Raw genomic sequence first — 14,745 nt, forward strand, 5'->3', positions numbered from 1 at the left:
AAAGTCACAATCTCTGTATATGAGCCTGACTCACAAAAGACTCAATGTGCAGGAAGGTGACAGAGTCCTGGAGAGGCTACATGACATTGCTGAGCCCTTTCAGAACCCATTTCTCAGGCACTGTTGGTTGCATAAAGCTATGGTTTACTGGGCCTGCCCATTACCTGGTAGAGTGACCTGTGTGTCTCTTCAAATCTCCCAGAAAGAGATTTGGGCTCATGGGGCCTGAGCACCTGAGAGGCTGCTCTGTAAGGGCTCAGTCTTCACAACTCACTTCAGGTGCTATCAGTGGACACTATGGAGTAGTTCTTCTCCTCTTCCTCCTCTTCCTCCTCCTCCTCCTCCTCTTCTTCTTTCTCCTTCTCCTTCTTTTGACAGAGTTTTGCTCTGTGGCCCAGGCTGGACTGCAGAGGTGCAACCTCGGCTCACTGCAACCTCCACCTCCTGGGTTCAAGCGATTCTCATGCCTCAGCCTCCCAAATAGCTTGGATTACAGGTGTATGCCCTCACACCAGCTAATTTTTGTGTTTTTAGTAGATGGTGTTTCACTGCATTGGCCAGGCTGGTCTTGAACTCCTGACCTCAGGTGATCCACCTGCCTCGGCCTCCCAAAATGCTGCAATTACAGACCTGAGCCACCACCCCCAGCAACTATGGAGGACTTGTAAGGGCTTTTGGGCTTTGGAGAATACCGACCTAGCAGAAATGGTTCCTTTTGGAAAAGACATTGAATGACATCAAATGCTCAGCATAAAGTATATGCTTTGGGTAATGCTCACTTTTCTAGGTTACCCTCAAGGAAAATTGTATGAGGAAGTTCTTGTGGAAAAGTGATGAGGGGGTCATAGAGAGAGCAGGACAAAGTGGGTGCAGGAGGTTGAGGAAGTTACAGAGCTAAGTGACAGAAGAGCGGAGCAGAAGGAAAAGCCTCGGTGTTGGCAGAAAATGATGAAGAAAAAATAAGTTCTATGCTCCGTCCTAACTATGATGAACTGCCTTATGCTGGTGGCATGAGGGAAGGTTGCTTTAGCTATAAATGTACAACATCCATCAATATTCCACATTGTCTTTCTCCAAGTACTATCCAGAGAAACAGACACCACTCACCTGTGGGAGAAAACTGAGCCATTTTGTAGAAGAATCTCCAATTATAAAGAGTCAATGAATGGATCTTTTTTAAAAGTGACACTCCTGAACACATTTCATCTCAAAGGCGCCGTGTGATCATTGTCACGTGACAGTTTCTCAATCTGGTGTTTTACTCTCTGCAGTAGTAAGGCCAGTCCTTCAGGGACCGAAGTCTGTGCAGTCACTGTGAAACACCCCTGGAAATAAGGCAGGAAGAACTTACAGAGCTGAAACATGCCCATCAGAATATTTTGAAACCTAAGTTACAGTATTATGAAGGTGATCCAAAAGCATTCTCAGAATCTCTATGAAATTATGAACATTTAAATTCTAAAATGCCTTTTCATAAATGTGGTGGTTGCTGTGTTTATTTTCTGTTGCTGCATACTACCACGGACTCACTGGCTTACAATGATATGCATTTATTATGTCATATGTCTCCCAATCCGTGGGTCATGAGTCATCTGCTTGGGGTCTCATAAGGCTGAAATCAAGATGCTACCTGGTTGCATTCTCATCTGCAGGCTCAGCCAGGGAAAGAGCCACTCCCAAGCTCCCTCATGTTATCAGCAGAATTTGTTTCCTTGTAATTGTATAACCCAGTACCCACCAACTTCCTAGCTGCCAGCTGTGGACCCCTCTCAGCTTCCAGAGATTCCTCTCAGGGCCCCTCCTTATGGCCTTCCATCTCAGCAGCAGAAAAACCCTTGCATCATCAACTCTCTCAGGCTTCTCCTCTCTTTGACTTCTTCAAAGCTCTGATTAAGTCAGGTGCATCCAAACAATATCCCTATTTTAAGGACAATTGTGCCATACAACATAACCTAATTACAGGAGTCAAACATATTATATTCACATTTCCATGTGTTAGGCAGTGTTTGTATGCCAGGTGGATGGGATGTCGCCCTCGGAGTGCCATCTTTAGAATCTTGCCTACCACAAATCCCAGTTCTACAACACAAAAGGCCTGGGGCTTCATTGCTATCACAGCAGGAGGTATAAGTTTCCTAGATACCCAAAGGTATCTACTGTCTGTCTCCATCTAACACCCCATTTTCATACCAGGTGGTGAGAAATCAACTCATCATCCACACCATTCAGAAGCATACAACACACATTTTGTCATTCTAGTTCTTGTTACTGTGTGTTTGAGCACATACTAGCTAGAGAAGTTCATTTGTCATCAGCACTACACAGTGCAATCCTCAAAATGCCCACCATTATCCAAAGGTTACCAATATTGCTCTTCTAATTACAGTGAAGCTAGCAGAAATCTTCTGCATATCATTAACCCAAATGGAGAATCAAAAGCTGGAAAATTATGCATCTATTTTTCTACCAAGAGAAAAGAAAAAGAACATTTCCTCCCACCTTTACTATGCCTTCAAGTGGTTGTAGTAACTGGTTAAGTTCAGCCAGTGTCATTAAACTGCTTCCCAGGGAATGCAGCCAGTGAAGCTGAAACAGATAACAAAGTTTCTTTGGCTACTGACTACCAGGCTTGCCACTGGCTCCATACAGAAGAAAAACTAGATTAGTAGTTACACCTCTAGCAGCTATTAACTAGACATCCTTGCAATAAGGGTAGGAAATTTAATATACAAAGAAGCAAAGTGCTGATAATAAAAAGAAAGTAATAACTGAAAGGAAATTATAATCGGATTGAATATGGCTAAAATCAAGATATGAAAAAGTAGAAAACAAAGCCAACTCAGACCCTGAAGAAAGAATAAATGAGAAAATAAATGAAAATTAATTGTCTCAGCAAATCATGACTAGAAAAAAATTAACATTATTAAATTATGCCACCTTCAGGCATGGAATAAAATGAAGACATAAGAATTCATGTTAATTTCCGTCTATTTCTGAATGGTAAACTGCTTTCTCCTTCTTCCTCTCTGTATATTTAGGTCTGGGAAATTCATTTGGGATTAGCAACCTGGGTTGAGGTTCATTTAGACAGAATGACTGTCAGTTTGCCTGCAAAGTGGCCACACCCTTCTTTCCTTCTTTTCCATCAGGCCATTCCCTCATTCAGAGGTAGTATCTATTTCTGTGTCCCCACAAATCTGCATTTGCAGATTCCAAGATTAGCAAGTAAGAAACTTTTTTTTTAACCTTTTATTCATTCTAAATTTATTTTCTAAGACTTAGAATTGTTTTTACAACAGTCTACATTGTCAGGTCATGATACACTTTATTTTTATTTTATTTTATTTTTTATTGCATTTTAGGTTTTGGGGTACATGTGCAGAACATGCAAGATAGTTGCATAGGTACACACATTGCAGTGTGTTTTGCTGCCTTCCCCCCCTTCACCCACATTTGGCATTTCTCCCCAGGCTATCCCTCCCCAGCTCCCCCCTCTGCTGTCCCTCCCCTATTCCCCCCAATAGACCCCAGTGTGTAGTACTCCCTTCCCTGTGTCCATGTGTTCTCATTTTTCCTCACCCAACTATGAGTGAGAATATGCGATATTTCATTTTCTGTTCTTGGTTGCTGAGAATGATGTTCTCCAGATTCATCCATGTCCCTACAAACGACACAAACTCATCATTTTTTATTGCTGCATAATATTCCATGGTGTATATGTGCCACATTTTCCCAGTCCAGTCTATCATCAATGGGCATTTGAGTTGCTTCCAGGTCTTTGCTATTGTAAACAGTGCTGCAATGAACATTCGTGTGCATGTGTCCTTATAGTAGAACGATTTATAGTCCTTTGGATATATACCCAGTAATGGGATTGCTGGGTCAATTGGAATTTCTATTTCTAGGTCCTTGAGGAATCGCCACACTGTCTTTCACAACGGTTGAACTAATTTACACTCCCATCAACAGTGTAAAAGTGTTCCTATTTCTCCACATCCTCTCTCCAGCATTTGTTGTCTCCAGATTTTTTAATGATTGCCATTCTAACTGGCGTGAGATGGTATCTCAATGTGGTTTGGATTTGCATCTCTCTAACGACCAGTGATGATGAGCATTTTTTCTTATGTTTGTTGGCCTCATGTATGTCTTCTTTTGTAAAATGTCTGTTCATATCCTTTGCCCATTTTTCAATGGGCTTGTTTGTTTTTTTCCTGTAAATCTGTTTGAGTTCTTTGTAAATTCTGGATATCAGCCCTTTGTCAGATGGGTAAACTGCAAAAATTTTTTCCCATTCTGTTGGTTGCCGATTCACTCTAGTGACTGTTTCTTTTGCCGTGCAGAAGCTGTGGAGTTTGATTAGGTCCCATTTGTCTATTTTGGCTTTTGTTGCCAATGCTTTTGGTGTTGTGGTCATGAAGTCCTTGCCTACTCCTATGTCCTGAATGGTTTTGCCTAGATTTTCTTCTAGGGTTTTTATGGTTCCAGGTCTTATGTTTAAGTCTTTAATCCATCTGGAGTTAATTTTACTGTAAGGTGTTGGGAAGGGGTCCAGTTTCTGCTTTCTGCACATGGCTAGCCAGTTTTCCCAACACCATTTATTAAACAGGGAGTCCTTTCCCCATTGCTTGTTTTTGTCAGGTTTATCAAAGATTGTATGGTTGTAGATATGTTGTGTTGCCTCCAATGCCTCTGTTCTGTTCTATTGGTCTATATCTCTGTTTTGGTACCAGTACCATGCTGTTTTGATTACTGTAGCCTTGTAGTATAGTTTGAAGTCCGGTAGTGTGATGCCTCCCACTGTGTTCTTTTTGCTTAGAATTGACTTGGCTGTGTGGGCTCTCTTTTGGTTCCATATGAAGTTCATGGTGGTTTTTTTCCAGTTCTGTGAAGAAAGTCAATGGTAGCTTGATGGGGATAATGTTCATTCTGGAAATTACTTTTTAGCTTTTGCATGGGTCTCATGGAATGCAGAGGAATCTGGGGAAAGCTAGGGTTTCTACAAAAACTCTGACTAGCCCCAGACTACCATACTGTGAGGAACCTCAAGCTAGTCACATGGAGAAGCTGTGTGGAGGGTAAGTTACCGGACCAGCCCCCATCTTGAATCCATTACATCCCAGGTGCCAGGTGTAGAAGTGCAGAAGCTTTCTGACGGCTTCAGCCTTGTCTGCCATCTCAGCAGCCACAAGTGAGAACTAATCTGGAGTAATTAACACCACCATTCCCTGCCATCAAATCAATGCAGCGTGTTCACTCACTAAATTAGGAGGCAGCTCGTTCTATGCAGTGGTAGAGAACTGCAACAATGTGCAGGAAGAAACTGCATGTTGGCAGAACTTCAGAATATATGAAATCTTAAGGGTCACACAGCTGAATTTCTGAGCTTACATAAAGGAAACCAGATGCTCAAAGAAGCTGTGCCCTGCTGAAAGTCACCCAGGATGTTAATAGTGGAACCAAAGCAAAAATCAAGTTTTCAACACATGATGTATTTATACTACATAAAAAACCTTCAGGTTCCTTAGTGTGAGAAAAATCAATATCCCTTCATAAATCAGGAGTATAAAGTTTGCAGAAAAATTTAACTGCTTACCTCCTGGCTACCAAACTGGAGTGAGAACAGCTTTGCCATGTCTACATTCCCACGCCTACTCAGAAAATAGACTCCAAGAAGCATAAAACTTCTGGAGTCCATGTTCCAGGGTAACCTGAGCAAGCCCGTGATAGACCTCCAGGAAGTGAGGGCATGGGGAGGGGTAGAGACTGCAGCTGCGTCCCTGCAGAGATCCACTCAAACCTCAAGGCACATAAACCTCCCACATGTTTCTCTGCTCTGCCATTTTTGGGCTATCAAGTCCCAAACCATAAGTCCCTCAGTAAGTCTGTCTTTTCTTCTACTCTAAGTATCTCTATTCTCCTTGCTCACCCTCTCACTGCAGTCCTGCCTTCCAGTTCTTTCCTTCTGTGCCTTCTGGGAACTCATTACATTTTCAAAAAGGACCATCTCAACATCATCACAGAATGCCCCAGTACAGCGTAACATTTGAGAGTATGGCCTGGAACCAAAAGTCTGGATTTCTAATGCAGACGTCACCATTTACTAGTTATAAACCTTAACAAATCACTTAATGTCTCTGAACTTCAGTGTCGTCCACTGTAAAACGACAGCACCCATTGTGAAGATTAAATAAGATGATGCACATAAAATGCACAGGCTAGTGCCTGGCATACAAAAAATATTAAAACAACAACAAAAGCGTTGACTATACGTCTTCAACCCCACTGAAACCTAGGCCACCGTTTTCAATGCCCTTGTAGAACTCCTTGTTTCCATAATTTATCTACCATAGCATTAGGAAACATTTCTGGTAAATATCCACCAATTCCCGATCACTGGTATTCATAAAATAAGCACGTAAACAAATGATGATTTTTTTTTTTTTTTTTTTTGTCAGTTTTATTGCCTTCCAGCATTTTCCCCTCGGTCTGAGCTCAGCCCAGCTGGCTTTGGTTCGTCTCTGAGACTCAGTGTTACAGAAGCTGGCTCCACCACTCCCGTCCCCTGCCACGGGGCTCCCCAAGCAGGGAGGAGGAGAGGCAGCTGCCTCCTTTGCGGTAGGCAAGATTCTAAAAAAATTTTTAAAAAGCTTTCTCTACTGCTTCGCCACGGTAAGACGTGCTTGCTTCCGCTCTGCCTTCCACCGTGATTGCAAGTTTCCTGAGGCCTACCCACGCTTCCTGGACAGCCTGCGGAACTTGTTGAGAGCTTACAATAGTGGACAAAGCAAAATCCTAGACTCGGAGAGCTGACACTCTGGTAGGAGGAGGCAGGCAATAAAAAAAGAGTCAACAGCATATGAGGAGTCATACTTAAAGCCAGAAGATTAGAGAAAAACACCTATGGAATGAACAGCAAAAAGGTCTGAGGATTGAACCCTTAGGCTTTTAGAAGCTGGAAAAATGAGGAACCAACAATGGACATTGAGAAAGTGCATTCACAATTTGCCCTTCTTCTGGATTGGCTTAAAAACGAACAAGCAAAAAACAAATAACACTTTAGGCTCTTTGAACTCATTTTCTATCCACATTTGTAATAATACTTGAGCAAACTTTTCCGTTAAAAAAAAAAATTGAATCTCTTAAATTTAGTGTATGTAAACAGCTTACAAATATGTATTGTCTAAATGCATTTAAATCTGTTTTATTCAGAGAAAAGCTAAAGCAAAAATACTGGCAAGACTGTCAGTGCAAACAAAGACAACACTAATCAGTATATACTACATTGGATGGCAGTGCTCTCCAGATAATTTGAAAAATGTTACAGACAACTTGCCTGATTTTTAAATGAGCATAAAAGGCCCTCTCCCCTGTGCAGTTTCCCCATTATCCATATAGAAAATGCTAGTATGTTTTGCTCACTTCATATGTAACAGGTGCCCTTATGTTGTGCTGTATCCTGTGTTTTTTCTGTGGGACCATTCCATTCAGGAGCAAAGGGCACCATGATTCCAATCTTGTGTGTGTTTACTAACCCTTCCCTGAGGTTTCTGTATGTTGGATATTGTGGTGTTTTAGATCACTGAGTGTACGGAAGAGAGAAATTCAAACAAAATAGTGCTGTTCTTCAGTTTTGTTTGTGGAATTTGAAATTACTCAAATTTAAAATAAAGTACTGGACTGTGGGGAAAAAAAAGGAGCGCGCTGGCTGGCGGGTCCTGCGGCGGCGCCTGCAACGCGGATTTCCCACGTCCCCCGCCTGGGCTGGGCCTCAGGGAGGGGCGAGACCGCGGGAGGAGTCGGTGGCCCTTGCTCGGGTCCTGCGACTCCCGGCTCCCCTCAGGGTGCCCCCCTCCCCCAGGAGTCCCTGCCCCTGCCGCAAGGCTCTGGCCCCCGTGGCCGGCGCTGGCCCCGCCCCTTGGCCCGGGGTCCCCGGCGGGGCGGGGGTCAGCTCTGACCCTGGGGGGTTCCGGGCGCGGCGCCATGGCCTCCGAGGTGGTGAAGGTGGTCGTGGGCTGCTGCCCCATGAACCAGCGGGAGCGGGAGCTGCGCTGCCAGCCGGTGGTGACTGTGGACTGCGTGCGCGGCCAATGCTGCATCTAGAACCCAGGCGCCACCGACGAGCCACCCAAGCAGTTCACCTTCGACGGCGCCTACCACGTGGACCACGTCACCGAGCATATCTACAACGAGATCGTCTACCCACTGGTGGAGTGTGCCGAGAACACCAAGTTCCTGGTCCGGGCCTCCTACCTGGAGATCTACAATGAAGACGTCCGGGACCTCCTGGGGGCTGACACCAAGCAGAGGCTGGAGCTGAAGGAGCACCAGGAGAAGGGCGTGTACGTGAAGGGGCTGTCCATGCACACGGTGCACAGTGTGGCCCAGTGCGAGTACATCACGGAGGCTGGCTGGAAGAACCGTTCTGTCGGCTACACGCTGATGAACAAGGACTCCTCACGCTCCCACTCCGTCTTCACCATCAGCATCAAGATCTCTGCCGTGGATAAATGGGGCAAGGACCACCTCCAGGCGGGCAAGCTGAACCTGGTGGACCTGGCGGGCAGTGAGTGACAGTCCAAGACCGGGGCCACGGGCGAGCGGCTCAAGGAGGCCACCAAGATCAACCTATCGCTGTCAGCTCTGGGCAACGTCATCTCGGCGCTGGTGGACAGGCACTGTAAGCACATTCCCTACCGGGACTCGAAGCTGACACGGCTGCTGCAGGACTCACTGGATGGCAACACCAAGACGCTGATGGTGGCCTGCCTGTCGCCTGTGGACAACAACTACGATGAGACACTGTGCTAAGCCAATCGGGCCAAGAACATCAGGAACAAGCCACGCATCAACGAGGACCCCAAGGATGCGCTGTTTCGCAAGTACCAGGAGGAGATCAAGAAGCTCAAGGCCATCCTGACGCAGGAGATGAGTCCCAGCAGCCTGTCAGCCCTGCTGTCCAGTCAGGCACCTCCAAACCCTGTGCAGGCAGAGGAGAAGCTGTTGCCCACACCTGTGATCCAGTATGACCTGGAGGCCGAGAAGCAGCTGATCCAGGAGGAGTATCAAGAGCGCCTGGCCCGCCTGAAAGCCGACTATAAGGCTGAGCAGGAGTCTCAGGCCAGGCTGGAGGAAGACATCACTGCCATGCCCAGCTCATATGATGTCATGCTGTCCACACTGGAGGAGAACCTGCGGAAGGACACAGAGGCTGTCCTGCAGGCAGGAGTCCTCTACAAGGCTGAGGTCATGTCCAAGGCTGAGGTCATGCCTAGGGCTGAGTTTGCCCGCAGGTCTGAGTACCCTCCTGCTTTCCAGTATGAGACTATGGCAAAGCCCGAGATCTTCTCCACAGTTGACACTCTGCCCAGTGACGATGTCTCCAAGACTGAGCTTTCCTCCAGGTTTGCGGAGCTGCGCAAAGTGGAGCCCTCCAAGTCTGAGATTTCTCTGGGCTCCAGTGAGTCATCCACGCTCAAAGAAACCTCTGTGTCTGAGGCTTTCCCTGGGCCCAAGGAGCCCTTCAATGTGGAGGTCTGCACGCCCACTGTGCAGTCCGGGAGCAGATACTTCCTGGATGAGTGCCTTGGGCAGGAGTCAGCTGGGCATCTGCTGGGGGAGCAAGACTACCTCCAGGAATAGGAGCCACAGAAGGAGCCCCTGCAGGGGTTACTAGGCCTGTGGGATCCGATTGCCAAGGTGGAAGCCAAGCTGGCCAGACTCTCCTCCACCACAGCCAGGACAGATGCACCCCAGGCAGACATCCCCAAGGTCCCTGTGCAGGACCCCGTGCTGACAGACCTGCTGGAGCCTGGGGATGCCAGGCCTGAAGCCAAGGTGGCTGATGACTTCCTGCCCAGGCCTGAGGTGGATCTGGTCTCGGAAGTGGACTTGGAGGAGGTGCCAACAGCAGAACTTGGTGTGGGGTTAGAGGCTGAGGCCCCAGTGGCCCCGGGGGCTCAGCCTCAGTCCCCGCCGGCCATGGCCGACGTGAGGAGGGAAAGCATGGGCATGGAGGTGGCAGTGCTGGCCAGCAACCTGCTACCCGTTGTGGACCAGCAGCAGGTGCTGGCCCGTCTGCAGCTGCTGGAGCGGCAGGTGGTGGGTGGAGAGCAGGCCAAGAATAAGGACCTGAAGGAGAAGCACAAGCGGCGCATGTGGTACGCAGACGAGTGCAGGAAGCAGCTGGTGGCCGCCCTGCAGAATGCGGATGAGAACAGCGGGGACTGGATGCTGCTCAACGTTTACGACTCCATCCAGGAGGAAGTGTGGGCCAAGAGCAAGCTGCTGGAGAAGATGCAGAGGAAGCTTTGGTCCGCAGAGGTGGAGATCAAGGACCTGAAGTCTGAGTTTCAGCTGGAGAAGATTGATTACTTGGCCACCATCCACCAGCAGGAGCACAACTCCATGCTCTTGCAGCAGCTCCTGGAGCAGGTGCAGCCCCTGATTCGCAGGGACTGTAACTACAGCAACCTTGAGAAGATTTGGCGTGATTCCTGCTGGGATGAAGATAACGGCTTCTGGAAGATCCCATAGCCTGCCATCATCAAAACCAGCCTCCCAGTAGCAGTTTCAACTGGGCCACAGAACACACCAGCCCACAAAAGCTCTGCAGCAGACAACGGCGAGCCGAACATGGAGGAGGAGGACTGCTACAGGCTCATGCTCAGTTGGAGCAACAGTGAAAACATCGCCAGCAACTGCTTCCGGTCTAAGTGGGCCAGCCAGATCCTCAGCACGGATGCCAGGAAGAGCCCCACATATCACAACTTGCCACCAGGCTTCGGCTGCCCACTCAGCAACAACCCTGCCATTCCCGCCTACCCAGGCCCCTGAAATGTCCCAGCCCCGGCCCTTCCGCCTCGAGTCCCTCGACATCCCTTTCACCAAGGCCAAGCATAAGAAAAGCAAAAACAACTTTGGCAGTGAGCCTCTGTAAGCACAGCTGCCTGCCGTTGCCTGCCTTATAGGCTTCTAGAGACTGCCAGGCCCTCCCAGGGCAGCCCCAGCCAGGCCTCCCCCCTACCCCCTCACAGTGCTCTGGAGCCTGAGGGCTCCCATAGCCCTGGGAAGACACATTACATTGCCCTCCCTCTTCCCCAGAGAGCCCACCTATGCCTGGGGCAGGAGCCACTCGGAAGCTAGACTATCCTCCTTAGAGAGGCTGCACCACGTCAGTGTTTCTGTCTGCTCACCTGCCACTGAGCCCACCACCCATGCCCACCAGTGTTGGCCTTTGCCTCACAGCCTCGGAGCTGCTTCACGGCCTTCACCAGCCCTGATGGAGTGGGCAGCAACTGCCACGTGAAGGAAGCTCAATATCAGCTGGGAAGGAACTGTGCCTCTGTCTGACTGGCCTGACTTCCTGAGAACTGCCCCACCCCGTGGGGTGGCACAGAGGTCCCACAGCAGCTCTTCCTGCATTGCCCACCCCCGGCTGGACTGTGGCCCAGGGAAGGCAACTCCACATTAAACTGACCGATAAATTGCTTTTAAGACAAAAAAAAAAACCCTTGGAAAGATTGGGCAGCAGGGTCAGAGGCCAAAAAAAGCCATACAAACACAAGCAGCGGCATGCCTGGAGCTGCCATCACACTCCAAGCCCCACCACACACAAGCCCCCTCAGGTGGCCTTGCCCTCGAAGCTCTCTGCCAGCACACACTCCTCAGCTTTCTGGAGCCACGCCCTGCTCAGGCAAACATGCTACTGGCCGTGGCTTGTTCCTGGGACCCCAGGCTGCCCACCGGAAGGGAACCTCTTCCAGGTGCTGCACGGCTCTGCCCTGCCCACTCCAACCCTGGGGCTAGCAAGACGTGTCAGAGGAGCCAAGGCTCAGATCATTCCCCCTTCATCTACGACTTTGCCGGCCCTCCAGGGATAAATCAAAAGACAAAATCTCCCCATCTCACAGTGAGTGACAGGCCGACCTGGGCTACTACATGTCCCAAGATGCACAGCTCCATAACTAGGCACCAGCTCCCCCAAGCGGAATCTATCAGAAATGGGGCTGGGTGCACCGCATTCTGGGATTTGTAGTCCCCAGGAGCCAGCACCAAACACCCAAAGAAAAGAGTGCACAGGCTAAGACTACTGCTGCCTCCCACCCATCCCCCACCCACCACCCAGGCCCCGGCTCTACACTCAGCAAGGGTGGAGAGGAATGGAGGGTCCCCCCACCCAGCACATGGGGGAGGGCACTGTCCTGTTGGAACTGTGCAGCGACTCTGGATCCTGACATCCAGCTCCAAACACATCTGCGGCTTTCTTCCCAGCTGCCTCCATCTCTGACAGACTGTAGGCCATGGCCAGCTGCAGGTCCTCATCCTCAGAGAGGTCACTGTCCAAGGGGCCTGAGACAGGGGTCTGCGAGACCTGAGTGCCCCTGGACCTGGAGGTGACTGACGGCTGCTACTCTCGACGGCTCAGCTCCAAGCCCAGTGCCAGGTCATCTGGGACACCATTGATTGTGACTGACTTCAGCTGCCTCCACTTCCACCCGCTCCTACCCATTCTTCGTGCTTCTGCGTGTGGTGATGCGGTGTCCTTGGACAAAGGTGGTAAAGCGGAAAGCAGATACTACCACCCCTACACCTATAGCCATCCTGGCTCCTGGTTCCCCAGCTAGCCCTCCTGGGAGTCTTGAGCCTGAGGCAGCATGGCTTCCCCCTATGCGCAGAGAGAGTGGTCACCCCATCAAGCCCCCATGCAAAGACTTGCCTGATTCTCAGCAACAACACTGAGCTCTAAGAAAGGAAAGCTTTCAGAACAATTGAAACATTGCAGCAGCATTTTGAAGGAGTTACTCTCTAAGAAGCATGCTGCTTATGCTTGGCCTTTCTATAAACCAGTGGACGCTTCTGCACTTGGCCTGCATGACTACCTTGACATCATTAAGCACCCCATGGATTTCAGCACTGTCAAGCGGAAGATGGAGAACTGTGATTAACAGGATGCACAGGAGTTTGCTGCTAAAGTATGGCTTATGTTCTCTAACTCTGTAAGTACAATCCCCCAGATCACAATGTTGTGGCAATGGCACGAAAGCTACAGGATGTACTTGAGTTCTGTTATGCCAAGATACCAGATGAACCACTGGAACCAGGGCCTCTACCAGTCTCTACTGCCATTCCCCCTGGCTTGGCCAAACCATCTTCAGAGTCCTCCAGTGAGGAAAGTAGCAGTGAGAGCTCCTCTGAGGAGGAAGATGAGGAGGATGAGGAAGAAGAGAGGTGAAAGCTCAGACTCAGAGGAAGAAAGGGCTCATCGCTTGGCAGAACTGCAGGAACAGCTTCGGGCAGTACATGAACAACTGGCTGTTCTGTCCCATGGTCCAATATCCAAGCCCAAGAGGAAAAGAGAGAAAAAAGAGAAAAAGAAGAAACAGAAGGCAGAGAAGCATCGAGGATGAGCTGGGGCGATGAAGAAGACAAGGGGCCTGAAGCACCCTGCCCACCTCAGCCCAAGAAGTCCAAGAAAGCAAGTGGCAGTGGATGTGGCAGTGCTGCTTTAGGCCCTTCAGGCTTTGGACCTTCTGGAGGAAGTGGCACCAAGCTCCCCAAAGAGGCCACAAAGACAGCCCCACCTGCCCTGCCTATGGATTATGATTCAGAGGAGGAGGAAGAGAGCAGGCCCATGAGTTATGATGAAAAGCTGCAGCCGAGCCTGGACATCAACAAATTACCTGGAGAGAAGCTGGGCCGAGTTGTGCACATAATCCAAGCCAGGGAACCCTCTTTACGTGATTCAAACTCAGAAGAGATTGAGGTTGATTTTGAAACACTCAAGCAATCCACACTTAGAGAGTTTGAGCGCTATGTCCTTTCTTGCCTATGTAAGAAAACCCGGAAGCCCTATACCATTAAGAAGCCTGTGGGAAAGACAAAGGAAGAACTGGCTTTGGAGAAAAAGCGGGAATTAGAAAAGCAGTTACAAGATGCCAGCGGACAGTTCAATTCCACTAAAAAGCCCCCCAAGAGAGCAAGTGAGAAAACAGAGTCATCCTCTGCACAGCAAGTAGTAGTGTCACGCCTCAGTGCTTCCAGCTCCAGCTCAGATTCCAGCTCCTCCTCTTGATCATCATCTTCTTCAGACACCAGTGATTCAGACTTAGGCTAAGGGGCCAGGCCAGATGGGGCAGGAAGGCTCCGAAGGACCGGACCCTTAGACGGCCCTGCCCCACCCACCCCTTTCCCCTTTGCTGTGACTGCATCTCACCCTCCTGCCCCCGTCTAGGAGAGCTGGCTCTGCACTGGGGGAGGGATGCAGGGACATTTACTAAAGGAGGGACATGGACAAAATAAGATTGAATTCTCATGAGGTACCCATTGGGGAGTGATCTCTTGGACATAGATCCCCCATTCAAAATGACTGGGGCAGGGCAAGGGGGTACAGGATGGAAGTGTGCAAAGCCCCTGATTTGGAGTTATGTAAGGCCATAGCTGCCCTGTTGACTTCTAAGGGCCCTGTTTTGAGGTTGTTTGTTCTAATTTATTTTAAGCTAGGTAACCCTGGGGGGAGGGTGGGGCCTTTGTCCCCTCAGCCTCCGTGGGGTGGGAAGAAAGGGGAGCTCTTTCTTTACGTTGACTATTTTTTCTACTGTTTTCTCTTTTTCCTTCGCTCCATTAGGGGCCCTGGGGGGTTCAGTCATCTCCCCATTTGGTCCCCTGGACTGTCTTTGTTGATTCTATCTTGTAAATAAAGAAAATATTATTCAAAATAAATTAAAAAAAAAAAAAAAAGGGTCTCTC

General features: G+C 49.0%; 2 pseudogenes; both read left to right on the plus strand.

Annotated features, from left to right (window-relative positions):
• The first annotated feature begins 7,739 nt into the window (after positions 1-7,739).
• LOC100407374 (kinesin-like protein KIF17 pseudogene) lies at positions 7,740-10,936 on the plus strand (annotated as a pseudogene).
• A 1,229-nt stretch (positions 10,937-12,165) lies between these two features.
• On the plus strand, positions 12,166-14,115 carry LOC100407013 (bromodomain-containing protein 2 pseudogene; annotated as a pseudogene).
• Positions 14,116-14,745: the final 630 nt, after the last annotated feature.

Source organism: Callithrix jacchus, chromosome 1 (assembly GCF_049354715.1).
Source record: "Callithrix jacchus isolate 240 chromosome 1, calJac240_pri, whole genome shotgun sequence".
Lineage (NCBI taxonomy): Eukaryota > Metazoa > Chordata > Mammalia > Primates > Cebidae > Callithrix > Callithrix jacchus.